The following is a 15,846-nucleotide window of genomic DNA, read 5'->3' on the forward strand; positions in this document are numbered from 1 at the left end:
GTGTTTCTAAACTAGCAAGCAGCTTTACAATTTAAACAAGCAAACAAAAAAAACCCAGTATCAATTAATTTGTAAAAGTATTAAGTGATAACACTATAAGTATAAAACAAGTGAATGATTCACAGCTTAATATTTTACTCTAAGGGATAAGAGCAGAAATTTCCATTGGAAAAAACCATACCACAAAACATTGGGTCTAAAGGTGATCATATCTAAGCCATGGTGAATGTGCACATCACCCCAGGAGAGACAGGAACCAGGACATCTATTTAAATAAGCAATAAAATGGGTGTATGTGTGCAAAGTGCAAGGTAATCACGAGGGCAAGAAAGTACACCGAGACAGAAGTCTGGGAGACAAAAGATGGGTTTGTACCACTTCCACAGAAGCAGACTGCATCCCACCTGATCACCCTCCAGAACCATTTTACTTTCCATGCCTTGTAAACGTAGTATTTATTATACTGGTACATGATTGAAGACTCAGCAAGTGGAGGCTGCATTAATAAAACAGCACTTGAGGAAAGACAGGAGCAGCCAGCAACATGGAAGGGAACTGCATGGATCACAAGGTCTCGCACCAGAATTCCCACTAATTACTTCAGACAGCCCAGGGAGCTGCATTCCTAACCGTGGAAGAACTATGAGATACAATGAAAATAAACTGCATGCACCAGGACAACAGAATTACAGCATCAGAGATTTTGGAGAACTGTACGCAGCCACTTCCACTGTAAAGCCAGGATGAAGAGAGCCTGGGATGCAAACAGCTCCGGGAGCTGGGACCTGCTCACACCACAGCTCTGCACTGCGCTCCAGTTCCCCACCTGAGAAGAGCAGTGGTTGCCAGGTCGGCATGCAGGGCAAGGCATGAGCAAACCAAGCCTGACCTCCAGAACAAGCTGGGAAGGAACAGTTAGAGACATTGATGTTACCAGCCCTGGGTGACATGAAAACAGATATACACACTATTAACAATTAACATGGTGCAGGGCACTGATGCTGGGATCTATTTTTAAGATTAGTTTTTGTAACTGTATGAAAGAATGAGCTAACAGTTATCTATAAAGGAGAAAGCACTTCACTAAACATAGCATCACTGAAAGGAAAGCATCCCAAATAATGTTTCCACATAGAAACGCATAAGGGCGAACTAAAAATCAAATTCTGATAAACATTCCCAGTTGCCAATGGCACTGGGAGTAGAAAACATAAAATACTTTTATACCCATTTTCTAATGCTATAATCACTCACATAAATTCCAATATTAGATATTTATATGCATCGAACTTCAGGTGGTAACTCTGAACACATACAGTACAGCCTGGAGGAACTCAGCCTCAGTCATTTTATTTACCTCCTACTTAGAAACTGCCCCAAACTTCTAATTGCTTCCAAACTAGTTTGCCTGATCACAGTTTAGACCACCACCACAAAGTCTACCAAAACCCAAAGCAATACTGCTCCTGGTAAACACACAACAGCAGCTTTTCTGTAACCTTCTGCCTCCTACATCACTTCCCCAGAGGCTCAGCTGCTGTGGCCATCCAATTCTAGATCCATCCTGAAACTTACAGCCTCCCAATTCACTTATTCTGTTATACAAGCATTCTATTTTTCTTTTTGTTTTTTTGTTTTTCCTCATGGGAAAGGAAAGCAATCCCATACCAGCCACCAAAACTGATTAATTCTGAGATTTTTAAGGTCTGCTATTCAGCACATACCAGTATGTAACCAAACTGACATATATCAATGCTAGCAGACCTGCAATTAGACCTAAAAGGTTTTATTCCAGAGGACAGCATACATGTTGTTCTCCTCCACAGTGTCTCATGCTTTCTTAATGAGCAGCTAGGCTACTGAAATGCACAAAAAACACTGCTCTTTGAAGCACTTAAGACAGCAGGATACTGGTACATTTCAATACTTTCCCTGCACAGATCAGAGCAAGACAAAGTGGAAAAAGAACATTACAGGCATTCATACAAACCAGACACCTTTCATTTCCTATTAGCAAGATCCCAAGAGACAATTTAGTACTCTGCAAATACGGCACTGGAAGACCTGAAAGTTGTTTCCTGACCACCAGTCATTGCACAAAGGTTTCAGAGTATGTTCTATTCTTGACCACACAAAAGCAACACTAATTTCCCCATCCTACACAGGAGCAGCATCACGCACATCACAGCTAATCAGTAAGATATTTCTCCTAAGACATTACAATTTAATCACTCCTTGGGAGGAAGGAAAAAAAAAAAAGAAAAAAAAAAGCCAATTCCTCTATCAAGATTATCAGCATTTTTCTGAAGTAACAAATCAGGCCTTTGGCATTTTGCAGCAGTGATCCAAGATTCGAGGCTTCTTAAAAGCTCCAAGTTTTGAAGCAATCAAATGGCTGACAGCTGGAACACAATTAGCATGATTAACCAGTTATTTAAATAACAACACAGTCAGTACAAGCACAGTTCATCCACACGCATTGCACTGCACAGCACTGCTTGCACTGGACATCAGATGTTTGTCAACTGGTCATTAAATATGACTCTAAGAATAATGGATGTGGAAAACACCATGGAATTACCACCAGGAAACTGACAGACAGGGCTTGGGTCTCTGTTCTGCTAGGACAGGACCACCAGGTGACTCCCAGGTAGGACTTTTCTTTCCCACATGTCACCCAAGGCAATTCAGCTCCTGCTTAAGCAAAAAGTCCTCTTTTTTTTTTTTTTTTTTCTTTTTTCCTTTCTCCTAAAAAAAGAGTGGCTTTTCATACCCTATTTCTTAAAAGCAGGCACTATTTTTCATTGGTCAGAACTCACAAAGAGCTGCCGCCCATCACTGCAGCAGGATGATGTCACACAGCTGCTCTATGACATCAAGGAACTTGCAATCAGCATCACTAAGTCAAACTTCCTGAGGAGTAACTCACAGTCAGCTCAGCCTTATCAGAACCCGTCTTCAGGAATGCAAACTCACGGTTAATTTGTACTCGGTAATTCTCGATAACACGGTTAAATATTTAATATATGGCAGATTATCTCTGAAACTCTATCCAGTCAGTCTGCCGCGACCCCTGAACTGCAAGAGAAAACGTATCAAAAGTTTTAATCCTTCACAAGGAAACACAATACAGGAGTTTGTTTGAAAATAATGTGCCTGGGAATCAGCCAAGATAAACATATTTTGAAGTACTTCCTAAACAGACTGCATTTTGCCGGAGATATGGTTATTACATGTTTGTATTTTAATCAAAAACCAAAATCAAAATCTGACATCCAGCATTTTAAACCTAAGCAACCCGGTTCTCTCTGACCTTGCCTCGCACAAAATACAGCATTACGCAAGAGCCCCATATTTCCATAAAACACACATTTCAGCGGGGAGAATAAAACAACCCAACGCCGTGGCCTGATTTGCATTCTGAACTCCTGAAGTCCAGCCTGCAACATCCGCAGCTCGGCCATCGGGACAAGTGCTCCGTGCCTCCGGATGGGGTACTTCCTTTGTAAGGATAGAACAGTGTGGTCGGTAAGGTTAGAAAAGACCTCTTAGATTGTCGGGCGAGTGCAGTCGGTGTCGATTTTAACGATCATTGAGCTTTCTGGATGAGTGATAAGGAAGGGGGAAGGCACTGCACGCCCCTCGGCCAAACGGCGCTGAGCTCACATAGCTGTTAGCGCTGCGCCTCACGGCTTTACAACAGGGGAGGCTCATTGTTGGCAGCCCGTAATGATCGCTGCCGAAATATCGTTCCGAGATACAACGATTAACGCAGGGCGCTAACTGCTCAAAGCACAGCATCCAACCTACTGCGGGGAGAGGATTAAAAATCAAAAAACCAAAAAATAAAGGAGAAAAAAACAAAAAGGAGGAAGAAAAAAAAAAAAGGGAGGGTGGGGGGAGGGAAGGAGGGTGAAGATTCTTAAATTAAAAAAAAAAAAAAAAAAAAAAAAGCCCCGTTGCTCACAGAGCCGGGCCGGGCCGGGCCGCTCCCGCAGCCGCCGCTCCCCCCACCCAACGCCGCGCTCCTCCCGGCGGCACCGGCTGCGCTGCCGGAACCTCCTCCCGCCATGATGGCCGAACCGTTGCTACCCACCGCCCGGCGCGGACAACAAAAGGCAGCCCCGGCCCCGCTGGGCACACGGCGGCCTCCCCCGGCCCCGCTCCGCACCTCACGCCGCCGGGCCCCGCTCGGCGCCCCGGGGGCCCTTCCCGCGCCCAGCCCGCGCCGAGGGGCGAGGCCGAGGGGAAAGGAAGGGGCCCGGGAGGCCTTCCCGCCGCCTTTCCGCGCACACCCGCGGTCCCGGACTGACCTGAGGGGAACGGGAGGAGCGCAGGAGGGCTCCCGGCGCCCGGCCGCCGCCGCCTCTGGCTGGGTTTGACACCCACACGCACCATCCAACATGGCGGCGGCCAGGGGGAGGCGGCGGACGAGGAGGCGGAACCGGCGGCCGCGCGCGCCCCCGAGGCGCGGCACCGGGCCGGGCGCGGCGGGGAGAAAGCGGGGGCGGGAGATGGGAGAGCGAGCGGCGGCGGGCGGCGCCCCGCGTCCTGAGGAGCCCGCGCTCCGCTCCTCCTCGGGAGGTGGCCGGGCCGGCATCGCTTCCAACCGTCCGCATCCACTGCTCTTCTCCTCACGGAATCACAGAATGGCCCGGCTTGGAAGGGACCTCAAGGCTCACGAATCTCCAACCCCCTGCCACATGCAGGGCCGCCAACCTCCACCTTTAATACCAGGCTGCCCAGGGCCCCATCCAACCTGGCCTTGAACACCTCCAGGGACGGGGCATCCACAGCCTCTCTGGGCAGCTGTTCCAGCACCTCACCACTCTCTATGTAAAGAATTTCTCCCTGACATCCAACCTAAATCTTCCCTCAACTTAAAGCCATTTTCCCTTGCCCTGCTGTTATCTACCCTTTCAAAGACTTGATTCCCCTCCTGTTTGTAGGCTCCCTTTAGGTACTGAAGGCTGCAGTGAGGTCACTGCACAGCCTTCTTTTCTCCAGGCTGAACAAGCACAGCTTCCTCAGCCTGCCTTCATAGAGGAGGTGCTCCAGTCCTCTGATCATCTTCACGGCCCTCCTCTGGACCCTCTCCAACAGCTCTCTGTTTTTCTTGTACTGGGGGCTCCAGACCTGGACACAGCACTCCAGATGGGGTCTTACAAGAGCAGAGCAGAGAGGGACCTCCCTGTCCCTGCTGGCCACCACACTTTTGATGGAGCCCAGGATCCCGTTAGTCTTCCGAGCCGCAAGGGCACACTGCTGGCTCATGCTAAGTTTTTCATCTATCAAGACCTCCTCCTCCTCGTGTCAAACTTAGCAATGTAACAATAAATATATACATATTTTTAAATGGTGTTTTTGTACTTAGGGACGCCTCAGAGTGATGATGTGGGGCTGCAGCAAGACCTCTGTGATCACTGCGCTGCCCTCAGCATCACCTCCAACCATCCCAATTTGCCACTCTTATCCTCCTTACTATATTAGGCAACATAATAACAAACAATATTTTTAATGGCATTTTCTGATTTAGAGACACTTCATGGGGGGTCTGTACTGAGACCTTCGTGGTCACATTGAGGGGAACTGGATGCAGAAAGGACTGTGGTAGCGAGAGCCAGGCAGCCTGTAGCTCATGGCCTTCCCTTGTTGGAGACACAGAGCCCAGGATCACGAGTTGGAGGTCAGTGGTCTCCTTGTGCTTCTCTGAGTGTTTGTTCCTATCGTAAAGCTGTGGGACAATTCAAGGAAATGGGACGTGGCTGTACTGGAGACAGCAAAGGTCAGCAGAGGCTGGGAGGGACATGTTACAGCTGGCTCCAGGTAGCACTACTGCTCATTTAAAACCCAAATTCCTGAGCAATCTCACCTTATTAAACACTATAAAACAGAGGAAACAGAGCAAAATTCAGTTTATAAGGTATTGCTTTCCAAGAGAAAGAAGCATGGCAAACTTACAGCCCTGCACCTCAGAGCCGGTAGCAGAATTCCCACTGACCTCAATCTGAGACAGATCCAGGTTTAAATACAGAAGGACATGGACTGCAGCAAAGCACAGGGTAAGCTGCATTAAAAACAACTTGTTTTAGAAATGCTGCAAGTCGAAATGCTTCAAATACCATCTGGTAGTTAGGAAGCCAAGTCTGCAGCTAGCTGTGATATAGCTTAGTTGTTAACCTTGAGCTCGGGGAGCCCAGCAGAATGAAATTCTGGGTGAAAAAACAAAACATCTGCAAGCATCTGACACTATCAGCAGGAGCTGAAAGAATACTTCCCTCTTTTTGTCTTTAGAAAAAACAGCAGTGATGGAAAGCTAATGTTTCTATGCATGTTCATTAAGCCTAATGATTAGGTGCTGACAGCTCTGAAGAACAAGAGGAAAGCTCTTGTTTAAAGTAAAATGTGCAGAAGATGAGTCTACTTTCTGCCTTCTCTCATGCCTAACTTTCTCTCTCCTCTGGACAGATCTCTGAGAAACAGGTGGGAGCTTCCCCTGTGCTTCCAGCTCCATCTCAGGCATCTCCAGGGCTGTGCCTGCAGCTCAAGTGTACAAATAAACAAACCCAGCAGAGAATTCCTGCAGCTGGCACACCTGTATCAACACTACTGCATTTTCTGTCAACTTGATCAAGCCACTCCGTACAGGCAAAACAAGCTGCCTGAGTGAAATTAGGGGTTGTTTTTTAGTTGTTGTTTTACTAGAGTTGTGTTAACACCTTAAACTGTGTTGGTGCTAGGCTGGCCAGGTTCCCCAGATTATTGCAGCTGTACCAAGAGAGATTTGTCCAGTCTGCAATGGGACAATCCTGAGGATGCTGCAGTGAGTACAGACTCTCTGCAGCAGATCAAAAACTCTCCTTGCACACTAGCCACAGCTGGCAGCCAATTGTGGTTTTAAAGCCAGAATCCAGCTTGGCAAGCTTTCCATTCTAGTCCTGTCCTCCCTGAACAGGCTGCACCACACCTTGGTTGTTGACCCATGACATTCTATCAAGTTGCTCACAGCACACATTTCAGCCCCGTTGGCAGAGCCAGAGTTCAAGGCCATTATTTGCAAAGTGAGTTCAGCATCAGAAGGCGATAACCGCGGCGTCTCCCCAGTAACTGCTGCAGCAGAGCAGTCCATGTGGAGAAGGCAGATGGAGGCAGCGAGTGGGAGGAAAGGGGCCTTTGCATCATAAGGAGCAGAAAGGCAAGGAGAGAGCTGCAGTGTGATGCTGGGCATGCAGGAGGCTCTCCCAGCACAGCCAAGGCGCAGCCTGCCCCAACCATGGCTGCCCCCCGAGCTCATGTAGCCACGTGGCTGCCAAGGAGCCCCAGGAGAGCCTTGCACTGCCATAACGTGAGCATCGCCCACACAGCAACTGCCACCACGTGGTGCTGAGCACACCGCTCATCAGCTAATGAGTTTGTTCCAAATGTCTGGCCACGGTGCGACTGACAACAGGAGCAGCACTCGAGAAGCACTGAACAATGACAAGTACATTCGTCTCTTGTCAGTGACCCCCGCCCCGCATTAACAAACGGGTCACAAATAACAGTGCTTTGCAGTGATCTAATCCTCCTGCCATATGTCGGCTGGCCGAAAAAAAAAATACAGGAAAAAAAAGCTGCACCAAGAATGCCGAAAAGCTCTGCAAAAAAAAAAAAAAAAAAAAACTGTAAGGAAAACTCGATAAATATATCTCTGCAGTTTGAAATTTGATTTCCTCACTCTATTGTTTCTCATTTCCTGAGAGCTGGCTTGGTGGATCACATTTTCTGCTTTTGTCTCCAGCATTTGTAACCAAACAAGACTGAATCTCATTACACTGATGCATGGCTCTAGCTGCATGCAATTCAATCACAGTCATTTTTGCTCCATTATCAATTTCCCTTCCCATTCTTAACCGATAGGTCTTCAAAGGAATCAATTCAAAAATAGACCAGCATCATCTAATGAAGGTGTGTTTAATGCTCAGCATTTAATTCTGTATTAAGCAGACAGGGAAGAAGCTGCCTGGTGTATCAGGCATCCTCCACTCACACTGACCCCAGTGGGAGCTGGCATTTCTCAGCCTCCCTGGGAAGTCAGATGCTTCCACGAGGGGGTAAATAAGGACTCGAGTCCCTTTTGTGCCCAGCTTTGTAAATCTGCTAATTAAATGAGAATATGGGCAAATGCAATCATTATTGTCCTCAGAGCCAAAGAATCAAGGCATTTCTCAACACACACAGGCTCTCTTCTCAATTTTCTGAGCCATCTGCACATCGCTGACAGTGATATGGGAAATATTCGGATTTACACCAAGTGATACTCACCTCAGATTATTCTCTCCTGGATTCATGAACCTTTCATGGAAACACTCCGAGTTATGCTGAGTTATACCTCTGCACACAGAGCCACAGGGCCTGCAGCCAGACCACGTGTACAAAGTTCACCTAAAATAAAGACCAGAATAAAAGTTTGTTTCCTACTGTGCTCAGGTTAATTTCTTTTAAACATCTTCCATACTCTGAATAAACGTAGTTACAGGGGAAAAAAAATAATAATAATCAGAAAGATGAATGGTAAAATGTGCCCCAATAAGCCCCTGCCTGAGTTCAGCTGTAAATAACCCAAGTTTAATCAGAATAGAGCACACTTATGGCAGTGTGACGATTTTAGTTTCATTTGTGATGCACACAAACTCGTAGAATTGTTTCCAGTGCAAACATTCACTGTGACAAGCTCAAAATTAATACACCTCTAATGCAGGCTTTTGGAACAGACCTTTTCTGAACACGTTAGCAGATTCACGAAAAGAGGAGAGAGAATGCAAGCCCAGCACATTGTTTTTCTTGAAATGAATATGCACTGACAGCACGCGAGGTGGTGATGTTTGAAATGTACTCAGTTGTAGTAATTACCAAGTGTTGTGTTTCTTCAGAAGTTAGAGCCCTTCTCCTCTGTGGGCACCTTCCTTCATGCCTTTCTCCTTACTGCTCTGAAGGTACAGTTTCTCCCCGTGCCACACTGAGAAACCAAGACGTTGCTTACTCCAAATCCCACTGAGGGGTGGAATTCCATAAGTTTCAGTTGACCCTGGTCAGGGTGCTGCAGTTCCTGCCCTTCTTCCACTACCCCCAGCCACCTGGTTCCATTCCCTCCCTACCTCCAGCACCAGCTAACACCATCTGTGGTGAGAGCTAATCACTTTTTGGGGAGGAGGATTGCATTGCAGCCAGTTGAGCTCTCTGAATCAGCTCAGCAGAGAAGGTCAGACAAACAGTTGTGTCAGCAGAAAAGAGAGGACAGGAGGGGACAGGAGGTTTTACTCTGATCAGACATAACCAGCATGGCTGTGCTGCCTGTTCCATGCTGGGAGCACTCCCCAGTTGGGACTGTCTGCATAGTTTTTACTGTCAGACACAGAACATTTGCTGTGACATTGACTACTTTGCTACTGCTTGGTACCACTGACCCAAGCCAGAGCCTTCCAGCCCATGCTGGAGGAAACAGATTCCCCTGCAGTCAGCACAGCTCATGCTGTCCCTCTCGACTTCCTCCTTGTCACGATGAGAGCACTTCCTGCCAGGAAGGGCCTGATGAACAACATCACCCTTCTGTGCTCCTTTATCATTCCAGCAGCCACCCAAGGAACATCACCTCCCTTTTGCTCCAGGCCTATCTGCAGCCCAATCTGGGCGTCATAATAGCAGCCAAAGTACAGGATGATGTGTGCTGTTGTGAAAGGATCTCACGTGGCCACGGATCATCTTTGCTCCTCCCCGAAGTTGCTCACCTGGAAGAGGCTGCCTTGCTGGGCAAACACCTGGAGAGCAGGAGATGTGCTGCCGGCCCAAGCACTGCCCCACGTGTGACAGTGAGCAGACTGCTGAGGAAGGAAAAATACACTTTGTACACTAAGACAAGAGCAAGGGAAAAGCAGTCTTCTGACCAGAAACATATACAACCAAGTATCAGGTGAGAGCACCTCAGGTCCTTGCAGCAGCCGTGGCCACATCAGAAGACTCAAGCACAAAGTGTTTCATATTCAAGCGCAAAACACAGAGCCTTTGAGAAGAGCAATGCTTTGCTCACAAGGGGTAAGCCCATCGATTTGTCTGCCCCTTACTGGGAATGATTAGGGATAGAAAGACTGAAACAGGCATAACCACACTCGTATACAGAGAATTGATGCAGCAGATAGTCCATGGGAGCTGCTTTTGTGCTATTCTCCTGAAGCACCCAGCAACGTCACATCTGCTTATAGCCCTGAGAAAAAAAAAGCTTTATGCCTACAGTGCAAATCTACAGCCACTAGTAGTGCAGAAATGTCATACTAAAGCTGAGACAGGACTCTAGAAGCAGGGCAACCCGGAGTCATTTTGAGCTTTGCTTCTTTTAAACCAAGGGATTTGTGGCACTGCTACTGAGCCCCTGGATTACAGCTGGTTGCCCATCACTGAGCATCACAGCTGAAAATCTCGTGGTTTTTCCCTTGACAGATGAAAACTGAGGGTTGTCTATTTGGTTTGTGTTTGCACAGCATCCAGCTGGTTGCTTAATTACTTGGCCCAGTTTCGAGGTTTCTGATTCCCACTTCTGCAACTGACTTCCTCAGTTCTCAGGCTCACAAATCCAGTTGCAACTTTCACATCTGCATTTATGGTCACGACTCTTAGCTGGTTGATCACTGAGCATCTCACCCTCAACAGGTCCTCTCAGGTGATTTCATAATACAAACACCAAGGAGCAGCTCAGAGCTGTAAATACACACTCCCTGTGTAATCACCAAGCAGATTAAAAACTCACCAGCTGGGCTGGGAGAGACTCATGGCAATCCATTAGGGCTCCAAAGCACACACACTGCACAGAACTGCAGGCAGGAAATTCTCAGAGCACAGTCAATTCTAACACTATTTGGCTGAGCTGCTACATGGATCCATCTTGCTGAACTGCCGTGCCAGCCCCTGGACCAGAGGGTTCCCTTGGCTGAGCTGAATCTGTACGAGCAACCTCCATCTCCCACAGTGGCTGGCTGTTGAAGTAGCCATTTGGGCACAATGACTGGCCAAGCAGGTTATATATAAGTGGCTGTAATTAATACTCCTACGAGCTTCCACATTCCTAAGGACTGAACGAGGTGCAGAAATACAAGATTGCACCCTGACCTTGTAAGCATTGGAGGAAGGCAGAGGAACCTGCTCTGTTCTGATCAGAGAAGGGACAAGGCCAGTGCTGGAGTCACTGGGAACAGGCTGTGCACAGTGCTTCTGCTGGGGCACAAACCACAGCCTTAACCTCAATCAAAAATAGCTGCAGAGCTTCTGCAGGCAGGGGGCTTCCTCCTCGTCCCAGGAAGCCTCTTTCTGTGCTTGCACATCACTGCGTGAACATGGTGGGTGTGCAAACTGTCACAGCCACAACAGATCTGAGCAATACTGAAACTGGCCTTTGCCAGAGACGCACAAACTGATTAACCTGCTCAGCAAGTGCGAGAGCCAAAGCCTCAGCTGCCTCATGTACTGAATATCCCACATGGTCACCAGTTGGCTGGAAGAACAGTGCTGATACCTACATAGCAGGGCCTGAAAGCTGGTCAATTGGCCTTCACCAATTCACCCTCAATCACTACCAGTGTTGTGATTCTGGGCTGGACTCTACTGGTTTGAGCAGGACAGGTGCTGGTTTCCCATATGCTGCCCTATAGTTCTGTACATCAAGCCTGCCCAGGTGTCCTTACTTGAAAGCTGGGACAAAGCACAGCATCCACACACTGTTTCCCAACTCTCCCAAGCAGGACTGTCCAGGCTGCTCCCAAAAGCTGTGTGTGCCTTTCCCCAGACTCCATTAGCTGGTATGTTTCATATCCTCAAGGCTGCCTCAGCCTTGCATACAGGTGGCATGCCTTTCAGCCTTCAGCACCCGGGGTGGTGTTCAGAGCCTGTCCTACACGGCAGATTTAAACACATGCTAAAATGATTTACTGAGCCGGTGAATGCCTCTGCCCTGGGGAGCCAGGAACAGCGCAGCTGTGCTGCTGGAGGCTGTCGCTGATCCGGCTTAGGCAGCAGCACACAAATACAGCTTGGGCTACAGACCTAGGGTCAATCCTCAGAGGGCAAAGAGGCAGGTGCCAGGCTGGAGCAGGGCTGGAGCCCATGCCTTGGTAATTTCTGAGGGTCTCCCAGAAGAGACTGTGCCCAGGGCACTTGGTTCTAACCATCTCTGAGCCAGCAAGCTGGCAAAGCCTACAGAGAGCAGGGAGTCAGCTAGGGCTGTCTGGCTAAACGCAAAGCCAGCCAACACCAAAACCAGCTCCTCTTTCAGCTTGAGAAAGGAAGAGAAAGGGAAGAAGGTGGTAAATCTCTATTTCAGAAGCTTGCTGCCTGGTGAGCTGAAGGGAACGCCCAGCTGGAAGGAATACTCTGTATAAACACAGACTCAGTGTTTTGCATATTCTTTGCTACATATTTCATATGCATCTCTGTGTATGCATATGCCACAGGGACACCCACACAAGAAACACTTTACAGCCTGTGCTCACATCCATGCCTTGCAGCCCCCATGCTGAAGCCCCAGAGCCATGTTGCTCCTGTGCCATCCTGTCCCATGTCCCCAAATTCCTGGGAATCCCATCAACCTTTCCATGGGAGCAAACCCTGCCATTTCCAACTCTGCGTGAGGGTTCCAAGGGGAAGCACTGCCTTGCTTTCTCATTGCCATGTGCGAGTACTACTCATAGCGTTTGCTAAAAGAGGCACTGCTGCCTTGCTTTGCTCAGACCAGATCCTGCCTCACCCATGCAGGCGGATGTCTGGCAAGGCCTCAGCACCATTACCCTGCATTTCCATAGCCACTGTATCAGAAATCACAATCAGACACCATCCTGGGAAAGATCCATCCATTTCATATGGCCTCCTGCAGCCTTTGCTCCCTCTTTCCTCTTGCCTTGCACAGGCACCAACACCACTGGGAAATGGCACAAGGCAGCTCTATTTTGGGTTTTCTACAGAAGCAGAGGCCACGCTTGTGGATTCCCCTCTGAAGCTATTGGTACATTTTACAATGCTCTGATGACAGGCTGAGCAGAAGTTTCAGAACTGCTTCGTTTCTAAACCTTTCCTGAAGCAGAGCAGCGAGGGAGGGGAGAAAGGTCACGCAAAACTCTGAGAGGTCTCAAGCCTTTACAAGGCTTCAGAGAATCCCCACCTCGAGGCCCAGATTACAGGAGAAGCAGCTGTCCCAGATGCTGCAGCAGAAATAAATCATGGCAAAAGCTGAGCCAGGGGGAACTCCTGTCTGCATCTGCTCCATCCCCACAGGAAAGGGTGGCACAGAGCAGCTGGAGCATCCGGGGAATCCACAGCTGCACCTGCATCCGCCCTGGCCAGACAGAAGGCCTCAGTGCTGTGCCTTCCCTCCGCTTCCTCCCTCTTGTCCTTCTCATCTCCCTCCTCAATAGGCAGTTTCAGGAGCAGCACAGTGCCTGGATTCTCTCAGGGCTTTTACGGTGCATCCGGCACCCAGAGAATTACCCTGCGGGCACCACTCCAGCAGCATCCCCGCTGCCCAGCCACGGATGCAGCCACACACACATCCCCAGTGAGGGAACACCTCCCTCTGGCTGTCCCCAGGGTCTCTGTGTGCCCTGGCACCAATCAGACCTCTGCCCCACAGTGCAATGGGCTCAGCCATCACCACTGCTGTCCCAGCTGAGCCTCCCTGCATCCATAGACACCCACATCCCCGCCTTCTATGCCACATCCCATGGATGCGTTCCCCCATACAGCCCCACATGGGTGCCTGCATCCAACCCTGCTCTCACACACATCCGCTCAGCCACAGCAGAGCTGGGTACGGTGCGAAGGGAGGAACCACAGCAGCTATTGCCACACTTCCAGAGGAAGGCATGACGTGAGCTCAGGCTTCATTGGTTATTAATAACTTCTTTGTTAGCAGGCCAGCCCTAAGGAGGAACCAGAATTGGACTGACTGAGAGCGCAGCCTCCCCTGTGCGAGCCATCATTCACAATTTCTTCTGAAACCATTTCTGTTCTCAGAAGTCACAGACGTCCCCGCTGAGTCACCGCAGCACAGCATCCCCTCACCTACGCACAGGGCTTCACGCTTGGCTTTTTTCTTTCTAAATCCCAGAAAAATAACAGATGTCCCTGTTAAGAGGGAGCTTCTCAGACGCTGCTCACGTGGCAGGTTGTGCCAGGATGCGAGCACACATGCACCATTTCCCTAGCACAAACCCCTTGCACACCACCATTTTCCTGCTCCTCAAGAAGACTTCCTCTGCAGCAGATTCCTCCTTCAAGCAGCCTCTATGCCCTCCCCATTGCTGCATGTCTCAGGATCCTTCCAATTCCTCTCCCTTTCATAGAATCATTAAGATTGGAAAAGAGCACTCAGATCACCAATCCCATCCCCAGCTCATCCCACCATGCCCACCAACCACGTCCCTCAGTGCCACATCTCCCCAGTCCTTGAACACTTCCAGGTGGGAGATGAATGCCAGTGTTGTTCCTCACCCCAGCAGCCTCTGTCAGACATTTCCAGAGCAGCACTCAGCAGGAAGTTTTGTAAAGCTTGTCCATCTGGCACATTACGGTGTTGCTCACACAGCCCAAAGCAGGTCAGGATGAAAGCAGCCAGCTAGGGAAGGCAGCAAGTCCTAAAGTCAGCACACATGATTGCCCTTCCCACCAATCCACATGCAGCTGGTGGCTTCCATCCCCTTTTATAGGTCCCAGGGAGCACTCAGCCTTCAGCTGCTGGGGCCCTGCTAGCTAACTCATTAATGGCTGCCATCTCCACCACGTGAGTCCCCATCACAGCCCTGACCTCAGAGCCAGGCACCAGCATCGCTTACATCCATCACCCCAAAACCAAGTACCAAAAGTGAGACCCCACTGCCAGGATCCCACCCACAGGGCCCCCAGTTCACATCCCACCAATACCATGGGCAAGGGGACCCGCTCCACTTTCCAGGCCTCTCCATGCAGCGCCGTGGACTGGGGTAGAGTGAGGAGCCCTGGGGCCAGGGGTTACCCCATCACACAACAGAAGGGGAAGAGGCTCTCTTCTTCCTCTTCCTCCCTTGATTGAAGGGAATTTGCAGCCATGTAAACACAGGATGTTGATGAAACGCACTCGGCAGATTGGGCAATCTAGGGATGACTGTGCCAAGGCAAATGGGAAATGCCAGCACCGGTGGCAACCTCCTTTGCCTGTCCCCAGGGCCAGAAATTTCTCCTTTTTTCAAGGAGAGGTGGGTGTGGATTAATGATGATACTCACATTCTCCTTTCCAGCCCCTGGGGTCTCCTCGCAAGGCAGGACGATGCTTGTTGTGTGCAGCACCGTGCGCATTGCTTCAGGCTGCAGATTCTGGCACTCATAACCGAACATGAGAGGGAGGAAAGCCCCTTGTTTTGGGATTTTTGGCTGGCTCAGGTCCACAGATGGTCAGTGCTGCCTCCTGGAGCTGAGCACTGCAAGGACCCAGCACGGCCCTGCACCTGCAGCTGGGCACCATGGTGCCATGGCTCCTTCTGGGGGCTCTGAGATGGAGCAAGAGTGGGATGGAGGGGCTTGGGGTGCCCAAAAGCAGGCAGAAGGATTTTCCCAGGAAAAGAGGCAGAGGTAGGCACCTCTGATTCTGCTGAACACGGATGCTCATGGCCATGGGGTGACACCTCCTGTGTGCATGTGGGAAAGAAACACCAGAACTGCACCATATGCACGAGGACATGGAGACAGGAGGGTGGAGTGAGCAGGGCGGCATGCGACATCCTCCCTAGTCCTCGGTGTCCCCAGTGTCCCCTGGAAGCTGCTGCCATCTGCTGGCAGGACCCAATCCTGCTCCGG

At 49.6% G+C, this 15,846-nt stretch overlaps 1 protein-coding gene and 1 long non-coding RNA gene across 5 annotated transcripts in view; both read right to left on the minus strand.

The window, feature by feature from the left end:
- Nucleotides 1-4,430, minus strand: part of EPN2 (epsin 2) — a 39,942-nt gene extending 35,512 nt beyond the window's left edge. For all 4 annotated transcript variants that reach the window (XM_042827555.1, XM_042827553.1, XM_042827554.1 and 1 more), the window contains exon 1: nucleotides 4,314-4,430. The gene's annotated coding sequence lies outside the window, so the exon portion shown is untranslated. The remainder of the gene's footprint in view (nucleotides 1-4,313) is intronic.
- Nucleotides 4,431-5,525: 1,095 nt separating this feature from the next.
- Nucleotides 5,526-14,661, minus strand: LOC122165012. Its single transcript, XR_006170362.1, has 3 exons — nucleotides 14,509-14,661; nucleotides 8,305-8,424; nucleotides 5,526-7,637 (listed from the first exon to the last, which is right to left on the minus strand). It is a non-coding gene; the product is annotated as an uncharacterized LOC122165012 (long non-coding RNA).
- Between the last annotated feature and the right edge of the window lie 1,185 nt (nucleotides 14,662-15,846).

The sequence above is a fragment of the Centrocercus urophasianus genome, unplaced genomic scaffold, assembly GCF_019232065.1.
Source record: "Centrocercus urophasianus isolate 14NV4802_14NV808 unplaced genomic scaffold, USGS_Curo_1.0 seq_29, whole genome shotgun sequence".
Classification (NCBI taxonomy): Eukaryota; Metazoa; Chordata; class Aves; order Galliformes; family Phasianidae; genus Centrocercus; species Centrocercus urophasianus.